The sequence below is a fragment of the Tyto alba genome, unplaced genomic scaffold (genome assembly GCF_018691265.1).
Source record: "Tyto alba isolate M040663 unplaced genomic scaffold, T.alba_DEE_v4.0 Super-Scaffold_2, whole genome shotgun sequence".
Lineage (NCBI taxonomy): Eukaryota > Metazoa > Chordata > Aves > Strigiformes > Tytonidae > Tyto > Tyto alba.
This window is the reverse complement of record NW_024881282.1, coordinates 28819491-28843803: the sequence shown is the minus strand read 5'-3', so window position 1 is coordinate 28843803 and position 24313 is coordinate 28819491. Positions and strand designations below refer to the sequence as shown.

Sequence of the window (24313 nt, the reverse complement as noted above, 5' to 3'; positions counted from 1 at the left end):
ATGGCAAACTGCTCTTTGTTTGCCCCTTTGGCGATGCCAGAGGTAAATAATAAGTAAGAAGAGATCTATGCTGGTGGTGAGGCTATTAGTTTTGGTGTCCATGTTTTAAAGAGATGTCAAACTTTGTAGGGGGGACAAAAATCACTGAAAAATCCTTTAAGGATTGTTAAAATATCTGACAGAAATACTGACAGAGCTCCACTTAATTTTCTCTGAGTGTGAACTTTACTACAGCATGTAAGTAATTTTACAAGGAGAATTTATAGAATATTAAAGGGTTCTTTAACCTTGTAAAAACTGTCATTGAGATTAAGCACAAGGTTGAAGTGACATGTAAGCCAAACATTGGTCTTCGAAAGAATGTACTGTACATCCCTATGGAATTCTCCATATTCTAACATCTTCAGATCAATATGAGACACTCTTCTAGAAAACTGTGCTTTAGCTAGGTACAAATAATTGGACTAATTACAGAGGGATGTGACATCCTTTGATCATTGTTATTCACCAAATCAGAGTAGGTGATCTAAGAGCCTAATCTGACCTTAAAAACTGTTCAAGTAAAAACTAAAATTTGCCTTCCTGGTCCTTCATTTCTGGGAGAGAGAAAACCCTCCCTCTTCCCCCTCCCAAAATGGTTACAAGAGCTATTTGGTTAGCAGCTCAGTTGAAAGTGAAGTTGCAATGTTGTGAAATACTTGGTGAGAAGGAATGTCAAGCTTTTATTAAGAGCAAACATAACACTTTTTCTCTGATGGTTTGATATTTTCCAGAATCACCAGATGGCGCCAATGCAGATCATCCTATAAATGATGTTTCACAGAGGGGTGTAACATCTACATCTCCCAAACCCATGTCAGTTTGCAAACAAAAGAGGGCAACTTCTGAAAATTTCTTATGGGGAAAATAGGTGTTAGATCCTGGGGAAGTGCTCAGTACTAAGCATGGTGCAATTCTTTTCCAGAAGCTATGCCACTAGTGCAATTGGTTCTCTTTGACTTAAATCTTTCTTGGATGCTGCCAATAAGATAGATATGTGCAGAACCAATTTTGTCAGAAAATAGTTTTCTCATTCCTTTCAGTATAGTAGTTTGGTTTGGAATTCAGAAGCACAAGCACATCATATGATAACAACAATCTTGGAGCATCTGTCAATTTGTGCTTGAAATAGAAACCTGTGTTGCTGTTTTGCCATGGAAAGCCAAGATATTTTTGCTGTTTTTGTTATCGTACAGATTTGGTTCATGTGGAGTGTATAGGATAAGAAACAATGTCATTTAGGCGTCTTTATTTGTCCTTTTGTACTATTCAGGATACAGCTATAAAAAAACAAAGAGCCTTCCTTCCCAATAGAAGCCTTTCTTGCACATGCCCCAAAACACAACCTGAAGACAAATGTATGCTTTAAAAAGAAACAGGAGATTTATGTTGAGGGCTTGTTTAGATACCAGTCAGAATACTGCATTGCCACAATCCTGTGAATCACTCTGTTTCTCTTTACAGTAAAATAATGTTAATGATAATGATGATGATAATGACAACAATAATAATTCAGAATTTTTTTGGCACCTTTTTGCAAATTATTATCTTTATTTTTCAGTTCTCACTCTAAATGAACAGGAAATTAGAAGAGCTAAGTCCCAACACTTCTTCTCAATCAGGTCCTGAATTTGCTGGCAGTTTCCTTTGAAGTGAATATGGAGTTTCTTTCATATGAAGGTGGTGATGAAGTGACAGAAACAGCAGCCTAGGGACATGGAGAAAGAAATTAGAAGGGAACAAATAAATGTTAGGAAGAGTCTGAATGCAGAGGTGATGTAGTCAGTACCATCCACAGAACTCATGAGCTCAGCCTGTGTGTGTGGCATGACCTGACATTTTCCTCCAATTTTCTCATCCCACTTCCATCAGTTTTTCATGCTGTGTTAGATGTGAGGAAACGGTGCCAATTTCATACAGTCCAATAACTCAAGGTCCTTGTCTTGGATGGAAACAAGTGAAAAAATCTTGAGGATAGGGAATCACATATGATATTTTTAATGGTCCAATGTGTCCTGCTTTGATCTCAATCAAGAAAGAGAAATAGGAAAAGGCATGTAATTTCTGTGTTATAGCTACTTAATACTGGAAGAGAAAAGTTTATATTGATATACCTGTCTCTTCCAACTGGAGAAAACCAAAGGAATTTCATTTCTATTGGTACTTTTGGACTTGGGAGTATATATAGAGGATTCTGCTCTGCAGAACTCTGGTCTGAAGAGATTCTTTTCTGGGGCATTTAAAACAAACAACAAGCCCTTGCCACGCTCCCAGACAACCACCTGACCAGGATGGAGCTCTCATGCGGTATACAGGTTAAACATCTCCTATTCAGAGCTAACTTTGACTTTGTGCCCTGGGCCAGGTGAAAAGCCTTTTCCAAATAAGAAAGAATAAGGAAAAACAAACAAACAAACAAACAAAAACCACAAGAGGTAAACCATAAATTAAAATTTCTACAAAAGGAGGTTTCTGTGCCAATGTTGTTGTACATTTTAAAAAATAGTTTTATTTATGGCAATTTACAAAAATGTTTAAGGAAAAGTGGGGGAAAGAATTCTTTTATGTGCTATTTTATCCTTTTTTTGTCTGCTCTTGCGGTCGACTTTTTGGCAAAATACTGCATCTTCAGCCAGGAGAAGTTGGAGAAGCACAAAAGGGCTTTTGAAGCAGTAAGTGTAAATTCAGACTTCTTTTCTTTTCTTTCTTCCTTTTTTTTCCTCTCCTTCTCCCCTCTCCTCCTGTGTCTGTAGACAGTTAAGCAGAAATAATAAGCACCATTGCTTGCAGTACACGTCCCATGAATTACGCTGACATCAAATGTAACTTTAGAATGGAGGCACGCTTTATTCTTTTCGATGAACTGTTCCCCTATCCATTCTTTATTTACATGTCGTGAGCCTAAGCGCTGCACAGCCAGTCAGAACACACACACAAGAGGGGGGAGAAAAAAGGAGGCCATTAAACAAATTAAAAGGAATGGGGATGACTAATACAGTACTCTTGGAATCTGCAATTTGATTAGTCTGAGTTTAATACACAAAAGCAGCGCCGAAGCAGGAGGGGAGTCGAAGTGCTCTTTAATAACCTTCTACAATTAAATTATGGTGATGAATTTAACTATTCTGTGCTTCCAAAGGGGTCTTATTATCTGATTGACTCTGAAAGAAAGTCAGTATTTAACCGGGGTTCTTGAGTCTAGCTATTGGAAGACATACAGTAGTTTTATGCATTAACAACTATTTTTTTTGTTATTGCGTGCCTCTTCCCATTTGAATTCATCCGTGATTTGAGAAAGATGGCTCTTAGGGTTATTCTCCCTGCTTTTGATGGGAGTATATGCTACACTTTTACTGTACTGCCCCAAGAGTTAAAATGAAAATTTCATGGTTGGGTTTGTCTTCTGTTCTGTATTTTTGCTGTTAATTTGTAATTTTCATTTATAATTTTAGACTACTTCCCTCTGCTGGCCCTGTCCATTGTCTAACAATGCATTATTCAAATGTAGACATTGTGTAACGCATGCTGGGATCTTTGAAAACTTTTGCTATTAAATGACTGTAATTTCATTTCATAGTTTATCCTAACTTCCAGTTTTATCTCAATCCTTCCCCTTACATGCTTTTACATAAGATGAAAGTGGAGTAAGATGTTTCACGTAGAAAATATTAGAAGAGAGGGGAATTGAATGCATTCCTTAAAATAATATATTTATTTTTTTACTGTTAGGTCTATCTCAGTTCCTTGATCTTTGAGAGACAGAGAAGAAGAGAAAGGGACAAAGACTTCATGATTAGCCTGATGTCAAAATCAGAGAGCTGATTTTATTCAAAATAGAGGGATAAGAAAGAGGCAGAATCCAAATGTTCCAGCTTTTACTTTTAATGGCCAAAATGCTGGAGATCCTTTACAGACTTTGATCTGAATATTTGGAGAGGATCTAAGCTGAGGGGATGAAAAGAGAATTATGCAGAGTACTGACTATTCAGCTCGGGCCTTATTCTGATACCTATTTTCATGTTAAGTTGTATCTTTCTCTGCCAGTAGTTTCTCTGGGGAAAAAAAAAAAAAAAAAAAAAAAAAAAAAGAGATACTATTTCTGGTGATAAAATACCGTGCTATTTGAATGAGGATGTTATATCCAGCCCTCGTTTTATTCCTGAGCACAGTGCCCGAGCAGGAGGCTCGGTGCCTCTGGTCCACCACGCCAGCTGATGGCCCCGGAGCCGGTCCCCTTGGCAGGGCTGAGGGGCAGCGCTGGCCCCGGCTGCCGGCACGGCACCCACGCGCAGGGCCGGATTCAGAGGTCTTCATTCAGCTTTTGTGCAGCTGGCTGGCTCTGCTGAATGAGACCAGAGTGTAATTTAGACCTCTGCCACTGTGCAGAGGAGGGAAAGGGCTCTCACCCTCTCGCTCTGTGTTTCCCGCAGCATCCCCCGCTCCCTGGCAGGTGAGGAAGAGTGGGTCCGAGGGGCTGCTTGCCCTCCTTTTGTGGCAATTTGTGGTGCTTTTGTTTCACAAAAATATGTGAGGAAAAAGTATAGTTGTGTGCAGCTATGGAGTAGCTCACCTGTGGATAGCAAAGGAGTAGCTAATGCAGCTGAGGAGCGCATAGCTTAAGCCAATGGCAATTGTAAAGTGTAGGCTACATCTCTGGCAGCCTGATGTTGGGTGCCCTGAACAGCTTCAAGGGGTTTGAAGATTGCTCTTATTTATGTTGGCTGTCCCCAGGAAATGTGAATGTATGTGAAGAGGGTCACTGCATCAAAGACAAGGCCATATCCCTTCGCTCCTGCCAGGGCTGCCTGCACACTCTGCAGAGATGACGTGGGTGCCTTCACTGTGCTACTGGCGGGACGGTTCCCTCCATCCCCTATGCCAAGGGAGTTTGTTCGCCTTGAGGGATTCTCTGGCTCCTGCCAGGTACTGGGAGTCTCAACACAGTGAATCTGCATGCTGCAGGTGCCCCTTCTTTGCTCGGGCTCATGGCTTTTGGGATGCTGAACTGCTGTTGTCCAGGTTTCTGGACACTGGTGGTCTCCAAAGCTCCGTTAATCAGGATGGAGCCATGGACAGTTTATGTGTGTTCAGAGGCTCTGCTCTTTATTTTTTGGCCATGATTTTTACTCACGATGATCTATTTATACCTTTCTGAAGGGTCAGTTAAGACCAAGTACTTTAGACCAAAGGCATTGGAGGAAAAATTATATTACTGTTTCAATATTGCACTTTATTGTTATCCTTCCTCTTGCTTATTAAATCATGGCAGAAACTTCCTCAAGAGCCAACAATGACAGGCAAACATGATCTCAGTTTTTAACAAGATGCCAACCGGTGGTTTTAAGAGATGATTTTTATCAGAAGGTTTTATACTACTTGCATAGTAAAAAAATACATTGTGAGTAACATCCGCAGCTCATGCTTGGTGAAAAGGGAAGAACACTGCATGAAACCTAGGGATGCTGGGCTGAGAAATGCTTCCTTTTAAGAAGATTGTGCTCCCAAATTAACTTGTTCCGATGCTAAGCATAGCAGAAACAGTGCTGCTGCTAAGCAGAACAATTGCTTTTCCTTTGTAGTCTGCCTGCTGGTTTGTTCAGGCCTGCTTTGTGTTCAGCCTTGGCTGGGTCTGGGACAGTGGTTCAATAACTATGAAGCTCTGTGTTTAGATCCTAGCCAAATCAGTGACACACAAAATCAGGGCAGGCAGTGAATCCCCAATGTGCCAGGTTTGGGAAATCAGCCCTCTGAATAGAAGAGCCAATATCCTGTATTTATTCTTATGTTTTCTGTATCCATTTCTCTTGCATCTGGGTATTTAATACATATTTTCAACCAGCAACACATCAGCCTTAAATTAATTTCCCTACTATGGATAGCAAAAACCAAACCCTTCCTTCCTTGTGCTATTCCAGCTCCATAGCAGTTACCAAATACAAGACCATACTCCCCCCAAGCCCCCTCCTTCTTCTCTTCCTCCCAAAAAGCAATTTTAAACTGCTTGACTGAAATCAGTATTTGAATTAGGATTTCAAATATGGACTCAGGCTTTCTCTTTAGCTCACTGTGAGAGAACAGCGCAGAGTAAATTGTTGATTGCAGCGAGCACACTGACTGCAATTAACTTCAGTATTTGCTAGGTAAAGAAGTGAGGAATGAATCAGATGCACCTAAAATGAACATGGTAGCACTAAACAATTAAAAAAGGGGGTTAAAACAAGGGAGAATTTTACCAGAAATTAAAATGTGGACTTCTACCTTCTTCCCCTTAGCCATCTGTAGTGGAGTCACAACATCAGGAATATTCAGTGTGAAGAAGGAAGCGGGGGAATAGGGCACAAATGTTGTGGTGAGAAGGCAAGTGGGAAGAAAGAGTTTGGTCTCAGTGGGTATCTCCCCTTTCCCAGCCCAATTCCAGCCTCGGGGCTGTGCTGAACATTGCTGAGCTCCCAGAGATGTTGCTCAAAGGAGATCTTGGATCTGGCCCTCGCTCTCTGTGTCACATAGTCTCTTCTGTGAGCTGCTTGGGCTCCATCTCAAAGCAGTCGTGCCTGGTCCCTCTGCACTGATTAGCAGGCTTTTCAAGACCCGGACTGCTTTGAGGGTAAGAAATCTGTGTCTAATTTCCAGATTACGTTTGTTTTCATGCTAACATTGCCCTCTCATTTAGTTTGTTCCTCTTTCCACCTGCTTACCTTGAAGATATTTATTGAGAAAGTTGTGTTCCAGCTCAGATGTGGTATTGCAAGGCTGACCAAAGCAAGTGCCTTCAGTCTCCCTCACACTCCTCATCACCCTGAACCTGCTCCAGGTTGATTGTCTCCTCCTGTACCAGGCATGGCAAGGGCAGGGGAGCTGGGAGTTGAGGGTGAGAGCAGGGCAGGCAGGGTAGTGGACTTGTTGGCAAGGCCCCTGTCCCACAGCACCGAGGATAGGTGAGCAGGGCACATCATCCACCAGTCACCAGGGTCAGACGCAGCCCAGTGATTGCAGACACGTCCATAGCAATGAGGCAGGTCTGAGGCCAAGCCAAGAAGTCAGTCCACGAGTCAGGGTCAACAACGCAGCTCAGGTAGGGACCAAGGGCAAGTGTTGGAGCTTAAACACAGCTCCTGAGCTGTCAGGTCAATGTCCCAAGAAGACTCCTCGCAGCCCTTTCTGTGACAGTCTGGTCAGCAGGGTAAGACAATGGCACCATGACAGGACTGAGCCTGCACTGGAGCAGCCCAGTCCCCACACGGGGGAGGGCAGTGGCAGAGCCCACTGGGGTGATTAGGAAGGGCTCTGGCAGTCTGTAAAGGGGGTAACCAGACCTCCAGCCATCGGCACAAATAAAGTCTTTCCACTGCTACTTATTAGTGATTCTCTACTGGAAATATATTCCCCGACAGACCTTGCATCACATTTTTCACATCTGTATAATATTTCTGGCTCATAGTTCTCTCTTGCTTGGCTGATCTCATATGAACTTCTACCATCTCTGTCACCTGCATTTGGCACATCCTTGTCTAACAGCAGAAAATCCTATTATTAATCCTGAAATATGTGCCTTTAGACATTTATCTGAACTTTGCTCTTCTAGTCCTCAATAACCTCCAGTTCTGAGACACTCTGACCCTTTTTTTTATTCTTTTTCTAATTGAATGAGTGCTTCTCCTGCTAGGTATTTGCTCACCTGAGTCTGCTGCTGGCCAGGAAGAGGAAAGGAACTACAGGGTTCTTTCATCCTGTGAGTATTTCTGATTTCTATAAATCTGTGACTATGACACAGATGTCCTTCTTATTTCTGTTTCGCTCTATTTCCTTCCATGCCCTTCTTTTCTCTTGTACTCTCAACATACTCTTTTAAAGAAGGAATAGTAATAATTATAGGAATCACGTTTCATTCAGAATTTCAAGTCTGGAATTGCATTTAGATGCTGATGCATATAATTTGAGCTGTGATTTTAAAAAAGTGTGCTGATTAGTGAGAGTTCTCTCTTTTACATTATGGTGGGGACACTTTGTTGAGTTGTATTTTGAGTAACAATTTTGTGGGTTTGCCTTGCTGCAGAAGTGAAAGACCCTTTGGCAGAAATGCAAAAATATCAGTTTGGTTTAAGAAAACAAGTTTGTCCTTTCAAGAAAATAATCTTGGTCCTAAAATTTAAATTGTTGATGATATGGATCGTTGCTTATGGAAGATTTTCATCTTGTAGGTTGGCAGTTTTGAGTCCAATTAAGTTCTTCAGGTGTGAATATTTAGTCCCATATTTCTGATCCTTTGAAAGCTTCGGGCGAGGTGAATTTTGGCACTGGCATTTTTCTCACGTGAGGTGTCACTGCAGATCTGCTGGGACCTTCTGCTTGTTGGGAGCACTTGCAAGAAGTAGAAATATTGGGTTTCCCAGGATAAATGTTTGTGAAAACTGACAAAACTCATGTTGTTGTGTATCACATCAGTTGTGAAAAGTATGTGTTTCTGTGTGTCTAAGAGAGAGAGAAGTTGAATACATAAAACTAAATACAGCAAAACCCAAACCTTTCTACATCCCTTCTCCCACTCTCTACAAAACCATGACATATTCACAAGACTTCTGGTTTTGGAGGGTCTGCTTTAAGATTTTTGGATTTTAGGAGTTGGTGAGCTGATCCCAACAGTTTCCTGTTTCCCTGTAGTTACTCTCTTTCCATGATATTTTGCTGAAAAGGCAGTCTTCTCCAAGATGGTGAAAAGCAGTGTGGTGACTGGCTACGAAGAAGGGACTATGTTTTCCGGTCACACAGTTACATTAGTTTCCACACTGGCACTCGAGCTTGCTCAAACACACTTTCAAACAGCAAGATCTTTGTGGCAGAGTCTAACAAAAGTCTTAGTCCCTAATGTGCTGCCAGGCCCAGATCATATGTGTGCAAATGACCCTGTGGTGTTGCCAGTGTCAGTAAGACCTGTGTCAACCCGTGGTCTGAGGGCTGTTTGCTCAAATTGTCTAGCTGGGGAGGGCAGCTCTGTGCGGTTTGCTTCTCTTTCAAAGTTTCTAAGAGGAATGTCCTTGTGTTAATGACAACAGCTCCCCTCTTTTATGGAGCACTGCCTTGTTCACTGCATGTCTTGCTTGTGCATGGAGAGCAGGCAGAGTCCCATGGGAGCGCTGCGTGGTCCCCCAAGCGTCTACTGGTGTAAGGTACTCCTGCTTTGCTTGCCTTAAGTTTTGCTGAACAGAAAGTTGTGGAGAATTTTGACTTCTCACCTTTTTAGGGTGAAAACTTATTGGAGCAGAGGGTGACCTGTGTAACAGTGCCAGAGCTGTTCATCAGACTGGATGTGTAAAGTGTGCTTTCCCCTGTGCTACTCAAAACTTACTACATAACAAGTCCATTAGCAGTGGGAAGAAATGCAAATGTATAGTGAGAACCTGAGATCATTACCTGTGAGTAATTATGGCATCTTTACTTTTCTGCTGCAGTACTTTCTCTGTTGAGAGTTTGTGAAATGCACTAGTAGTCAGCCATCAAAATATTTATTGACTTGAGCAGAAAAGGATAGTGGCTATGCATGCAGGTTCTCAAGGCAGAGAATGAAGGAACTGATGTGATGGGATGTGACAGTTTTTCTGTTGTTGATTTTCAATACTGAACCTAAAGCGCAAACTGCTGCCTGGGAAGGTGTTGAATGGGGACAGAGATCAATAGTCAGGTTATGCTCCAAAAAGTCTAGGAGATACAAATCCCCAGCTTGTATGATGGCAGAGCAGTTACTTGCTACTTGCATATATGACTTACTTTTCCTTCTAATTTTGTCTCATATTCACATTATTCTGTAAATTAAAGTGAATTTTAGTAGTCAGAGATACTCCTCAAAATAGGAAGTCAACTCCATTAAGGAAACTTGATGGAGATCTTTAAAATTGACAATAGGCTCTTAGCATTATTTGTTGGTAAAACTGAATGGGAGTGGCTTCACTCTGGATGGGATCTTGAAAATCCTTTTCATTTCCTGACAATCTCATTCTCATGTGTGAAGAAAAGTCACATGTTGCCAGACAGGGGTATTCCTGTTCATCTCTGCTGAAAATCATGGTTCCCTAGTGATTCTTCCCCAGTGCCTTGACACATCTGTACATGCCTGATGCTGCTGCTTATGTGTGTATAAAACAAAAGAAAAAAATCCTCGTTGCTAAGCTGCCTACCTCTGCAAGATAAACTAACTGAAGGTTACAACCTGGTGCTTAGCAAAGCTCTAGTTTTGAAACTCCATCACTACAACACTTTCATCCAGCTCCCTCTAACATTTCCGCCCGAAAATAGCTGTCACTGCCAGCACAGGATAGCTCACCCTGCCGGGAAGGCTACAGTGTGCAGCCTTTGGGGCTGCCTGATGAGGGTGGGCTACAGAGCAGGCAGCAGGGAGAGCTGATAGTGCAAAGCAGTCACTTCCCTCCCTCGTGCCTCTCTTCTTTGCCGCCTTTCACTTTCCTTGGAGGAGAGGCACAAAAGGAAACTCCACTTTTCAAGACTGTTCAGTTTGCATCAGGCCGAAATGTGTTTTCAACCGAACAATCACTTTCTGTGAAGACGGTGACAGCTCAATTGGTCCAAGAAGGGGGGTAGGAGGGGGTGCTAGGGTTTTCTTTCACTTCTTGTAATGTTAGACCATGTCAAACAAGACCATGAGACAGTTGAAACAACACCCGGTTTGTTTGTCTTGTGGCCTGGACTGGGGTGTGAAATATTAGGACAGCAGCAAAGTGTTTGCATCTCTCCACAGCTGGACAACACCTCCCACACAGCTTCTGCCCCTCTTCTCATTCAGCGGGGACCTCAAGAGCACCTTTTTCTGGATAAAGGCTCCCTTGGGTGCCAGGTTTCTGTCCTCGGACTCTCTCTTGAACATCTGAACAGATCAAAGGCATATTTGAAGAGCTTTGTTAAGCTTTCACCCTTAGAAGTTCCTTACTTGGGATATAAAGTTGATTGAAGTAGGATGCTCAAGTTTCAGGTTATCCCTGAGACTATTCTTTCATTCTAGGCTCCCTTTCTGTGCTTCTTTCCCTTAATGCTATTGCTACATTATGGTCTTGATTGAACCAAGCATAAACCAGTGCAGCTGGTAAACTTGAGAGCAGGGGAGGGTACCCACAACTTAGTTGTTATAAGCATGGAATATGTTCATATTTCCTTCTTAGTCTCTCTCTTTCCTCATAAAACACAAACTATGCTCTTTTTTCCCAATCTCTGCAATAGAGTAGTAGTGTTTATACCCTTTTCCTACAAAAGATTTTCCTAGTTTGTGAACAAGACCTGCTTTAACATGGAGTGTGGTTGTTGGTTTGTTTGTTTGTTTGTTTGTTTGTTTTTAAATTGTCATTACTAACTATTTTGGGAGGTTCTAAGCAGCAGCTGGGGCTGATAAAAGTCTCTAAGAGGTCAGTCTTGTCCCTACTTAATCTCTTCTAGAAAGTCTTTCTGTCTATCCCTACAATGACAGAACGCTGGTCTCACTTCTGCTCTAACTCTCAGAGAACAAGCAAACAGAGTAAGCACAAACTTTTAAGAGACCTCGTAGTCCTAAACAACATCCTGTGTGGACTGTTGAATCTGAAGAAGGAATGTTTTATATCGATCCTATAATGAACATATGTAAGTCAGTATGTCAGTCTAAGAGAGATGAGACTGGTAAAACTTCAAGCGTAATAAAAGAACATGCTGTCAATGTGAACAGATTTTTTTTTCCACTGGTCACATTTACTTGCCTTAATTCATACAAACATCTAAATAGGACATGTAAGGATCTGTGGTCCAGAGGGAGCTAACCCAGAAGGGTGTGAAGCAAAGTAGACCCAGAAACACAGCAGCTTTGTTAAAAGGTGCACAGCCTAAGGTGTCCTGTTGGGAATGAGGTGTATGGATTCAAGAGAAGCACTGCCCTGACTTGTGGGTAAGTTGATCCCAGACCCACACTGGTTGGCGTAGGCTGTGGCCCACTGGAACATGTGGGTATAGCAGTTCAGGTCTCCATCAGCTGTGGGATTTCTGCACTGTCCTCCAGTTTGTGATGCAGACATGACCATCATCTCCTATGTGACCTAGATCTTCCAAATCTAGTAGGAGTGCTGTAGATTATAAAAATGTCTTTTCCAGTCAGAAGCTGAGTGCTCCGTATAATGAGGCAAGTAAGCACTGAAGCTCTGCAACAGGAGTTTTGCTGTTTGTTTCATGATGCCCTTAGCTATTCTAAACTATCAGATACCAAAGAGTTACACAGTTTCTTCCTCTGCTAGGTGTTGTGGCCAGGCCCATTAAATTTAGAGAAGACCTTGAAAGTTTTGTTGAAGAGGCAGGGACTGGCCCTTCTTGAAGACTGAGGAAGCCTGTTTAGGCTGTAGGGAGAAGAGAGGAGAGGAGAGGACAGTTGAGTTTTCAGACAGGGAAACATCAGAGGATGGACAGACGACCTCTCTGGCTTGTTGGTTGAAGGAAGCGTACTGTGAGAGAGAAGTGAGGTGACAAAAAAAGTAAAAAGGTAATATCCTTATATGTGAATGGCTTTGAAGTAAAAAAAAACGGTTGGTTTGGGTAAAAGAGGCTGAAAACCACATCAATTCTTGCTTGTTCAGATCTTTTTTTCTCTGTCTACATATCTTCTCCAGAAGATAATAAAGCCGTTTAGACTGTGCAGTGCCTAGACATATCTGACACATCATCTCACTGAGAAACTCAATGAACATTAGTGTCTCTGTAGAAAGACTGTAGAGTTTACAGTATGTGTTAGCTCAGTATAATAGGAAGTCATAGACAGATGTCATCTTCCCCCTTTCTTTCAGCAGTTCTTTATATTCACATGATTTTTGAATTTTCAAAGTTATTCTGCTGCTGGTACTCTGTTGTATTATGTATTGGGAAATTACTAGTTGGTGAAGAAGGTGTGGAGCCAAAAAAAGCTAAACTCCTGTGCTTTGCTGCTCGGTGAAGGGAAAGAGTGAAAGGTTTTGAGGGTTTCCCTCAGCTTGAAAAACGAAAGCAGAGCTTAACTATGCATTGTCAAAGCCATGCTTCTGAGACACTGGGGTTCTGCTCAGTGGCAACTGGCTAATTTGCTGAAACTAATATTGTGAGTGTCTTTCCAGGCTGGCGCTCATGAAGATGGGTGCTTGAACCACTGGTAAATTTTGATGGTCTTGAAAGAAGTTGCCCCTTCGGAAGTGCTGGCTTACAGCAGCCAAAAGGTCCATTCCTGGAAAGGTGTGAGAAGGCTTGGCAAACATTTCCAGTATTCATACCTTCACCATTTATTTGTGATATTTGGTTGGTCAAAGCTCCCCTTAAATAAAGGAAAGCAACCTGACCAGCAGCAGCACTGGCACATGTATGAGACAGTTCTTTATTAAACAATTTCAGACATAACCCATCTAAGGATATGACACAACTTTCTTTTTCTTCAGTTTTGGAAGTAATAGTAGTGTTAAAGTTCTGAAGGGCCTGGGGCGAAATCAAAGCTCTGAAAGAAGGGTAAGGCCAGAGGTCAGTGGTGGAAATTAGGGTTTTGCCTTGGTTCTTATACAGGCAGTTTTGGCCAAGTAGTTGAGACAGGACCAAGAGACAGCACTAAGGGTGCAGTCTACTCATGATACTCAATGTTATGTCTTTGCACAGATTTTTTTGGTTTTTTTTTCAATTGATACATACATTTTGAAAAGTGACAGGGGATTTGGGATCTGACCTGTTTTGGTCAGCCAACTTGTCATAATGTCGAGCAGTCTAAATATAGCTGTACGAGATGTTACAACTGAAATCACTAGGCAAGATAAAAATATGTCAAATACTCTGTGGATTTAATTTCAGACCGAGCTAGTCTCCCTGTATAGCCACTCCACCTCTGTGTTAGTTGCTTTTATTTATTTCCTACAGAACAGACATTTGACTATATCTAAATGTTTTTTATATGCTCAAGTATTAACAAATTTTCCAAGTTTCATAGTGATGCTTGAAAAATTTTCATGTCCAGCATTAAAACATTTGGCTCTTCAAGCAATTCTGGTTTCTAGCTGATGTACATCAGTGGAGCTGTGCCAGCTTCCTCCAGCTGAGACTTCGGCCCTTCACTGCTGGCCATTTTGCAGTTTTCTTATCATGATCCTGTTTGAACCATCCAGACATATAGCACGAACTCTGTTAATACAGAAAACCGGTACTAGGAAATACAGACATCAAGTAAAAGAAGTATAAAAACCTCTGTGTTTTAATCCAAACCTTACAAAGGCATTGTTTCTTTGGGCACTTTCTTTGAAAAGACTACCATTTCAAACAAAACAGAAGGAAATTAGTAGGAAGTGATTATGGAGACAGGAAATCTGAAAGCCATGAAACTGTAAATAAAGTGTTATTTGTACTACTGTACTTGGTGCCCTGCTTTGCATTCCCATCACGAAATGTTAGACAAGGCTTTAGCGCTAGAGCAGAGACCAAGTTATTTGGATGTTTAAAAAAAAAAAAAAAAAATCAAAAAGGCTCCAACTGCATATTTCATATGATTAAAAGAAGAAAGTATTTTGGAAAATTATTTTGCATGGAATTCATCTGGGCAGATTTTTATCTGAAACTTGGAACCCCGCAGTCAGTCTCCATTGCAATTTGTTCCTCTCTGCAAAGGATGTGACTTGTTTAGACATCAAACACATATCAAGTGACTTGATGTTAGTATTCTGAAGCATCAGCTCTATGGCAGATGCCAGTGCTAACATCATTACACAACTCATGTTGCACAATGATAACCCAGTTCAGCAGTGCCTGCATTTATTGTTTATTTTTATCAGACCTATAAAGCTCATGTTTTCCATCTGTCAGCATTATCTTACGTGATCCATTAATACAGCTAAGAGGGACACATTACACTATACACTTGGATCTCAGTTAATGAACCACCTTTCCCTATAGTAACCACAATGAATGAATGAATGAGCACAGATTTTAATTATGTCCATTATGATGTGTTTGCTTTGGCAGTGGTTACTGTCATGAAAAATTAACTAGCAAAGTTATCCCTACACCTTTAGTTGTTTGTATATGTGCATTCAGAAAACATCTCTTTCCTCTCCCTTCCTCAGCAGTATGTATTCTGTTTTCTGCTACAGTTTAAAATCTATTTGCAAAACTCAGAGGGATAATAAAGCAAAGCACCTGAGCAAGAGAGCACATACAACTCCAATTCGGTCTGAAGAGATGCTCTGAAGTATATGATCTTTACAGGAGTTAAGATCGTGTGTTTTCATGTTGTGAGAGGCCACAGAAATCCTGTGGTCACCAATCAGTCCCTGAAAGACAAAGAGGGCTGACAAAACCAAACCCGAAAGTCTGATTGCTGTTTCTCATTGCTGTTCAAGCAGAAACAGCTACTTGAAACTGCTGTAAGGCCTTCAATTCCCAGTTAAGAGTTTGGGTGTAAAATCTGGACCTTGATGTTGAAGGGTCATCCGTTTGGAGGGAGCTCCAAGGAGCCTGGTGATAAGACCTGCAGTGCATTCAGGCTGGCACATCCACAAGCATTATGCCTTTTGCTGGTGGAGTCAGCTCTGCAAGCATTAGTGAGTGAAGCAAGTATAAGACCAGACAGAGCTCGACAGAGCAGATAAGAAGTCAGCTCATGTTAGGAGAGTTTTAATATAGTTGGGTGGTACTATTTCAATGGCTGCAGAGGCAGATGAATGGATAATATGTCTCCTGAGAGCATTTTGGACCAGTCCTGTTTAAAACATGGATATGTGGCAAGATAAATAGAAGGTAGCTGAGCCCTACTTTTGCAAGTCCTCACCATTCTGATGCCTTTAAAATCAGTAAAAAACTCCTTTGCAAAGGGAGGGGGAAAGGAGGAAAAGGCAAGGGTAGAAGGAAAAAGTTAGACTAACTTTCCTGTGGCATACCAGAGAGTGTGTTGTGTAATACCAAGAGACAGAAGATTTGAGGTGGGCTTCTTTACCAATTTAGAGGGTGTTCTCAAAGAATCTTCAGTGTGTAGTTGTGTATGGCAATGCCAAAATTATAGCTGTAATTTTTCAAGCCCTCCTTCAGCTTTCCTGCCCTAAAGCATGGTTTGTTTTTTTTTTTCCCCACTAGTCTGGTGTCCTTGTCAACTTCCTTGGAGACTAGCATTAATATTTTGGGGGGTTGTTTTGCTGGCTGTGCTAATCGGGCTTGTCTCTGTTTCCATCAGGGCTTATTATCCAGCCTTCTCCCCTGCTCCCCTCCCCTCCAAGCAAGGCAGCAATCTGTTCTTTTTAAACCCTTCATCATCTTTGCTCTCTCCATCTCTGTTTCCCCAGATTTTAGAGATTGTTGACTATTATGTAACAGATGGCCTGACAGACCTCCGACTCTTTGCAGTGATGGCTAGCTTGGCGCAGAAAATAACAGCACTGGAGTAAGTATTCAGCAGCATAGATGCTCATGAATTTTAACTCCTCAGTGACAAAGGAATTCAAGGGGGTAAGAGCCAATCTATCAGTAGCCGAAGTAATTAGAAGACTTAGATGGCTCTCTAGTGCAGAGTATCCCTTCGCCACTACAGGCTGTTTATAGTAGATTAGGATAGTCTATGTCCCATTGGTCTCTAAACCATAACTGTGTTTCAAAACAATGGGACAGCTTAATCCAGAAATTGAGACATTCGAGTAAGCATCAGAGACGGCTGTTCTTTTGGCTTGTAATGAAAAGTACTTTGCAGCATCAAGCTGGGACAATGTATATCGAGCAGAGTTAAATTCTGATTTTTTTTTCCTATTGCATTCCTGGTTAGCATGGGAAATCACTTACACTAAATGACCGATATTCTGTCTCTAAATATTTAACACTTGGGGAATTAATTTTCCTGTTCTCTTTACCTCTTCCATTTCGTTTGTTCTTTGTTATTCTTGTTTCTGTATATAAATATATTAAAAGAGTTCTTGTACATGACCACAGTTTTGGCACCGTTGTATAGTTTTTTGTCACCTTTGTGAAGTTTCTGAATATATTGTTCCTTTTCCCTGAAATCTAGCTACCTTCCTTTCAGAAATATTTATGTGTCTGACCAGTTAATGGAAGCTTTTTCTGGTAAAGTAGGGAAAACAGGGAGAAAAGACAGGCAGCTCAGAATAACGTCTTCAAAACAAATCAGTCAGGTATTTAAACCAGAGCTAGTTTATATTATTTTTGAGATTAGATTAGAATAAAATAAAATATAATGCCTACACTAATGAACTGCTGGGGCAGATGAGTGCGAAAGTAAAGATGAGGTCAAATGAGCTTCCACTGGACTGAAAATAAAGGGGGATTTGAGTTTGAAGCTTGACTTCTCATAGCTCCCTGGTGAGACTGTGTTTATATGCCAGTCTGTGCAACCTGGCTAAAAACTTGTCAAGAAGTGTAGGAGAGCTGGGCATGTATCTGAGCGGGCAGCATACAGCTGAGGTAGGTGCTGTGTGTCTCCCACGCCAGGGCCACCAGCTCCACTGGGGCACAGCCAGGGGTACCATGTCCCCACACCTGGCTCACAGCAGGGAGTCTGGGGGCTTCTTTTAGCCCAGAAGTGTTTGAATTACCTTGAATAACCTTCATTTTCAATAGGAGCCATACCAAGTTATCAGCAGAGGGGAAAGTCCAGGAGTGGGATGCCAACAGAAATCTCTCCTTTCCCCTGTTAGATGTGCTCTGATACCCCTACAGGAGAGGGGTGGGCTTTCCATCCATGCTCTTGCAGTTTAGGAATACTTGTCTGTAAAGTCTGCAAAGAATAATTACAGTATATATTTCTCAGCAAAATATGTGCTCACTTGTAGTTTGCATTGGATCCTAACCCAGAGCTAGCCCACAGCCCTAAACACTGGTAAATGGTACAGATAATTCCAGAGGGACAAAATTATCTCTGAAGAGCTTGATTACCCCTTGTCCACTGCTCTTGCCTATACATAGGTACACACAGACACCCCCCCTGTCCCTCAACACATCTCCAAACTGCAGTCAGTGCTGTAATACAGGGAGACCCCAGAGACCCTCCATTGCCTCTCTGGGACATAGAAAATCACATACATAGGTAACAATCTGCCTAGGCTCTGTGAGCGTTAATATTGTCATTTAGCAGTAATAAATCTCTCTGCTTTAATTTGAGTGAGAGTGTCCCAAATGGCCATTTTGATAAGGTTTAGAGATTCTGGACACAGAGCTTTCCCGCTTTTGCAGCCCATAATAACTAGTGCTTAAGGTCAAACAGCAATGTCTGGTCAACAAAATCTTCCTTTTACAAAATAGCTTAGAATGGGATGATCAAATGGCATCATTGGTGCAAAACTGGCTTCTCTGTCTCTGCCTATTGTTTATCCAAGTATCACATATATGAAATAATTACCACAAAAGGAACCCCAGCATTTAGTCTTGGGCAAAAGAATCCTTGGTAAACAACAGAGCCATCTGGAGATATCAAGCAGTGATACAATCATTTTGTTAATTCTTATGTTGTATAGAATGGGAGACTTGAAACATGATCTTTTTCAGTCATTAAAAATAATCATTTCATTCTTAGGTCACAACTGTTTCTGGGTGCAGAGCACAGCAGGGGAGGGATGGAGAGATGCTCTTCCCTCCCCAGTGCCAACATGTGGGCTAATCTCACCTGTGGCCTCACAAAAGGAGCGCTGCGGACGGCTGCCAATGGCCAGTATTGGCTTCCCCAAATAGTCAAGAGCAAACTTTCCCTGTCATCTCAGGCCACCAGAGGAAAGTGGACAAGGGGACATGTTTCTGTTGCTCATATTTTTAGTAGGGGAAAATTGAATCTCTTCTTTTTTAGGGCTGCCAGAGGGCAAAGAGGAATGGCTTAGGGAGCTGTTGCTTGGGCAAAGTGCCATGGCCTGTGCCTATGTAGTTGCAGTTTTGCTCCTGTTCGCAGCAGTGTCTCAAAGGACAGGGACAGTTCAGGGTGTTTTTCACCTCCACGTAGCCAATCTGAGGCTGCCAAAGTCACTCCAGACCGAAAGTCGTGACTGTCTGGCAGCTGTTGGGTGGTCTGTATAAAGTGAGTTTGGTTTCAGCCCAGTTGCTGAAGGAGAAATGGACACTTGGCGAAGCCCGTTGCTCTGCTGGGCACGTTGGGTGCCTCGCAGGGCCATTCGAAGCCCTGAAGGACAGGGGGACCTGATGCTATCAAGAGCACCAAGTCTCTTGCAGTCATGGCTGAGGTCTCTCTTTCAGCAGTGGGAGCAAGGAAGGTTTTGTGATTTGGGGGGCTGCTGCCAGGATCCAGGAAGCCAAGAGATCTGCACCACAGGGCAGGTGCTGAGATCTCCTCTGCTGTGGTATCCTAGATGCAAAGTTGAGAATAGCACTACTTATTCTTTCAAGTGGGCATCCTCTGGGGACTATAAAGTGCTTGAGAGGAAGAGCCATAAAATACAACACAGAAAAGCCTACTCACAAGAAAAACCTGCAGTGTAACTACCCTTAATGGGTCCATTCTGCAACTCTGGTGAAATATTTAGCACCTTTGAATCACAAACAGAAATAGCTGGCTTCTCTCTCCATCTTCACTATGCAGGTATTTTTCATGCAATTTTGCTCCTTTTTTTTCTTGTAATAATACCCTCAAAACTTTTTCCATGTGATGTTTAGGTAACTACACCTTGTAGTTTAATAGTTCGGGGAACTTTTCTTAGTGGTAATACAGGGCAGCTAACCGAGAAACATAGTAACATAGAAATCTCCTGCTCAAATCATACCAGATATCCCAGGAATTCTCTGACAGGAACCATGCTATTCTGCTTCATTTTTGCTGGGCTAATGTTTACACTGTCATGTAACAGCAATAATAATAATAACAATTCTAAAAAAGAATCTTTTTGCATTATTTCTTATTGAATTTATCTTATTTAGACAAACCACTTTCTGAACTTTAGGCAAGTAAACAGGTAGGAATAACCTGTATCTAAAATCAATAACAGACCAGTGCAGCACAGTCTGCTGCTTCTTTGTGAGTCAAATGTTCCAGCCCCAAAATAAACATCTGCAAAAAAAAAAAAAGGTCATTTTGATCGGGCATCACATGTGAGAACTACCTAAGGGCAAATAAATGTGAGGATCACATTCTTATCAGCTCTTTCTGATAATAATAGCCTGGTCACAGGGGACAGTCTGTTAGTGTTGGCCCATTGGGTCAGATAACAATCCCGAGTCTCTCCCTCTCTTCCCCCTCTGTGACCTGGCCCATCTGCTTCTCTCTGGCCATATGGTACAGAAGTATCTGGGACTGGAGACATTATAGTTTCATGCATCTGAATGCTCCTTGCTTTCATTGAAACTTTGCTGACATGACATTCCTTTGAATATTGCCTGACAAAAGTGGTTTTGGTTTTCATTTCAAACAGAGCATAAATGAACACTGGAGTTTATAGCAACAGAGGAGATATCTATCAGGTACATGGGTGGGTAAGAAGGCCTGCCACACGTTGTCTCCCCAATTTACCTTACATGCAGTGTTATTTAGTCTGCCTCTGAACAACTGAAACAGAACCCAGCATATGCGAAAGAGTGGGGTTTGTTTGGTTTTGTTATAAATAAGCCCAGCCTGACAGCATACCATGGATGAAGCTCAGTCACATTGCTTTACAAAAAGTGAGGAAAATAAGTCTGATGGGATAAGCTGTGTTTGGACCAGGCATCCCTCCCCTACTCCAGACCAGGCAAAGTGGGGTCCCAGGATGTGGCCGTGCTCTGCCTTGCCATGGCTGAGGTCTCAACCCCGATGCAGCCTGGCTTTAGCCCTGTCACCGCTTCTGAGGGCCGAGCTGACCATGATCCAGTGGTGCTGGCCCTTGCAGGTCTTCAGTCAGCCAGAGCAGCATGGTCCCAAAACGTCCCCTAAGGACACATCCTATTCCCCAGGCAGTCCTCGGGCATGGGGAACACACAGGTATAGCCTCCTCTGAGGTCATGTTGCAAATATCCAATTAGGCCTAATGAGAGTTCAGCCCAGTCATCAAAGGAGGGAGAGACAATAGCAAATGCACAATACTCCTCTTCAGTGGTCCCTTTACTAAGAGGAGGATGTAATTATTGTGTGGGTTTTAACATAACAAAGCCTATATGTTCATACTGCGCCTGGTGTTCTGGGGCCCCTCTCAGCTGGGACCTCTGGACATCACATAACCACCTGCATGATGGAGGCCTGAACTGGAAAAGTAAAATAGGGATTATTACACAAATACTACACTACCACAAGCAGCTGATTTGCATATTCTCTGAGGAAAGTGTCCAGAGGCACAGCTGTCTTTCAGTTTCTGTAAAAATTTTAAATAGCAATAAAAATCCGAACAGCTGAATCCATACCTATGTCACTCTGTCCTCTCATATTTCTTGGAGAGTCACCTCATGTTTTCATCTGCCTTGTGGAAAGCCCCACAGAATATGTCATGGAAAGGTCCAGGGAATTATAAAATCAGTGAATCTCTCTAGGAATGCAAGGATCTTGGCTACATTTTCACTTTGTCAATCAATCCTGTGACTTCACAGTTCCAGGGACGTGACTAAAATTTGTTCATTTTAAAAAATTAGTGCTTTTAGTTATGACAGGCTCATCAAATCTTGAGATTTACTATCTGAGGCTATTTTTAATGCCTAGAAGTCAGAAATCAATTAACAGATTTCCTTGGGACATCTGAAAACTCTGACTTGATTGAGAGTCTCAGTACTGGAATTTGATGTAGATAGGCTGCCTTTCCTCCCAGACAAAGAGGCTGACTGCCTGCTGCTTGTGTAAAATAGACCCCCAACCTCATGATGTCAGAGTGAGTTTTGCCTTACCCTGGGCCAGCATTTAGTTGACCAAAATGTGTAAGTCCATCACCCTCTACAGCCAAGTCCGGGTGTGTTGGAAGGGATATTCACAACACTGTTGGGGGAAGAAGAGGAGGTAAAGAGGAAGGTAGGGAGAGAGTTTGCTTCATCCTCTCTCTCCCCATCCTGTTGGTCAGTGAAACACAATGAGACTCACATTATCTGAAAGGTAATACTGTCCTTTTGCTTTAGCAACTTTCTGGTTTCTCTTTACCTTGGAAAATTTTATACTTACAAAGAAAGATTTGGAACCTACTAAGCGATACGTCATTTCACAAATAGTTTTGCACCTCAGCAGTGATTGTGGAGTAACACTGCTGCCCCACTGCCAAATTGAAAACCAGCTTCCTCCCAAAATCCCAGGCTTGACTTTCACTTACTTTCTTTCCCTTCAGAGAAATTAATACTCTGAATCTGCCTTGTGTGTGCTGGGGGAGTCAGGGAGAGTTGAAAAACCAACAGGGTTATTGTGCCCATATTAAGAGTTTGAAAGGAGTATAGCTTTCTGATGGAACTAAATGCTTAAGTTTTCCATATTTTTTTTCTTATTTTCCTGCTATTACCCTTTTCTGACATATTCTTCCTAGCCACAAGGCTTACAAAGATGTATGTGCATGTGCATGCATGTGCATACACACACATATGCAGAGCCTGCACGTGAAGCACCTAGTGGCTGTACGGTGCTGGCACTGCTAGTCTATAATTCTATAATTGGTACAACTCTAGTCACTGATCTGGCCCACATCATAAAATCATTCATTTAGAGTAAAGGATCCTTCTCTCTTTATTTAAGCTTTCACTGCCTAATTTACAAAGGAAAAGAAGAAAAAAAAAAACAACAGAGAAAATCTGTCATAAAAAAATTAATACCATATCAGAATGATAACACATTTTTTAGATGATATGATAGCACCTATCATGACATTGTTATTTCCTTTAAAAAGGTTACTCCATCGAACAGAGATGTGGAGGGAAGAGATGAAAGCAAACATTTGTTTACTTGGCAATTTCATTTAGTGATGACTCAGAAACCCTTTGGATCAGGGCCTTCTTGTATTAGATGCTATATGGAGATGGTTTAAGAGTCATATAATATAATCATGTTATGTTGTATGCATCATATTGCAGAATTTAACATACAACAGGAATAATTGCTAAAGTGGGTTTCTCCACAGTCTCATCATAGCTGTGATCTGCCTCCCTCTCTACAACATCTTTGTTCCTTAAAATGTGTAAAAAAAAATAAGAAGTTTCAGAATAATGTACTATTAAGTGTTTATATAACCTTATGTTTTATTCAAGAGACTTATTCCTAGTTCACTGCATCACATACATACATGCACCCCTATGTAATATATTGTGGAACTGAAGTGGTTATTGCAGTATACTTTCCACAGTTTAAGAATACACACTAACAAGATCTCCAATACCAAATAGAAATAAAGTGCCAAATACTTTGATATTCACTATTCTAGTCACAAACACACATTGTTTGTTCCACCACTTCAATCCCTGGTGGGAGAACTTGCACAAGTGCCCTGAGCCTGTAAGCCTTTAGGAACTGTACTGTGCATTTATGAAGCATTTATACTGCACCATAAGAATATATAGTCAACAATAGTCTTCAGTGAATGAGATTTCTTATAGGAAATCAGACTCATGCTAATCCAATATCCTCTTGCAAGAAGGGGCCATACATGTTTCACACAATGATGCAACCAGCCCAGAAGCTGGTGATTAGGAGATAATGTGCTCTTGGGGAAAGACTCTTCCCTAGCTGGCGGATGGGGATGATGCCCTCAAGCCAGCGTTCATTTCTTGTTCTGACTTTTTGCTTCTAATGCTTGGTGCTTTGATGCTCTGTTCTTTTATTTTCCCAGATAAATATTCAGTGACTGACCAAGCAAACAGGGGTTTGAGTTGTAAGGTAGGAGTAAGGTTGGGGGAATAGAGCGTGTTAAGTACTGGGGAGAGAGGTTGATGAAGAACAACATAAAAAGTATGAGTGGTGAATTCCTTATGGATTCACTTCCAAACATGTTAATAGAAGAGTGATTCTTTTTACTGTTCTCTTTTCCTTTTTCTAATGTGAACTTTTCTGCATAAAAGCTATTTTTAACACACAGTTATTTTTGTATTTGCATAGAAAAATCTCTAGTGCTGCCTCAACACACAGTCAGGATTTCTTATGGTTTGTGAATATATGACTGAAACCAAAATCAGTTTGACACCCGTCTGTATAGTACAAAGACCAAGATGGGGTGCAATCTTGAACTTGCTCAAAGGTGAGTAATGCTAGACTGTTATCTTGTCATTAAGAATTTCTTTGAGTCCCTATCTGTTCGGCAACTCTAATTAATGATCATTTAACTGTACTGTCAGCCCCGTTTAAATCTGAGTGTTGCCAGTTGCTTCCTTCATGCAGGCAGCCAATAGGTGC

The 24313-nt window shown here is 41.7% G+C and overlaps 1 long non-coding RNA gene across 1 annotated transcript; it reads right to left on the bottom strand.

Annotated features, from left to right (window-relative positions):
* Positions 1-1593: 1593 nt before the first annotated feature.
* LOC116965337 lies at positions 1594-21907 on the bottom strand. Its single transcript, XR_006165322.1, has 3 exons — positions 21841-21907; positions 17626-17773; positions 1594-1747 (listed from the first exon to the last, which is right to left on the bottom strand). It is a non-coding gene; the product is annotated as an uncharacterized LOC116965337 (long non-coding RNA).
* Positions 21908-24313: the final 2406 nt, after the last annotated feature.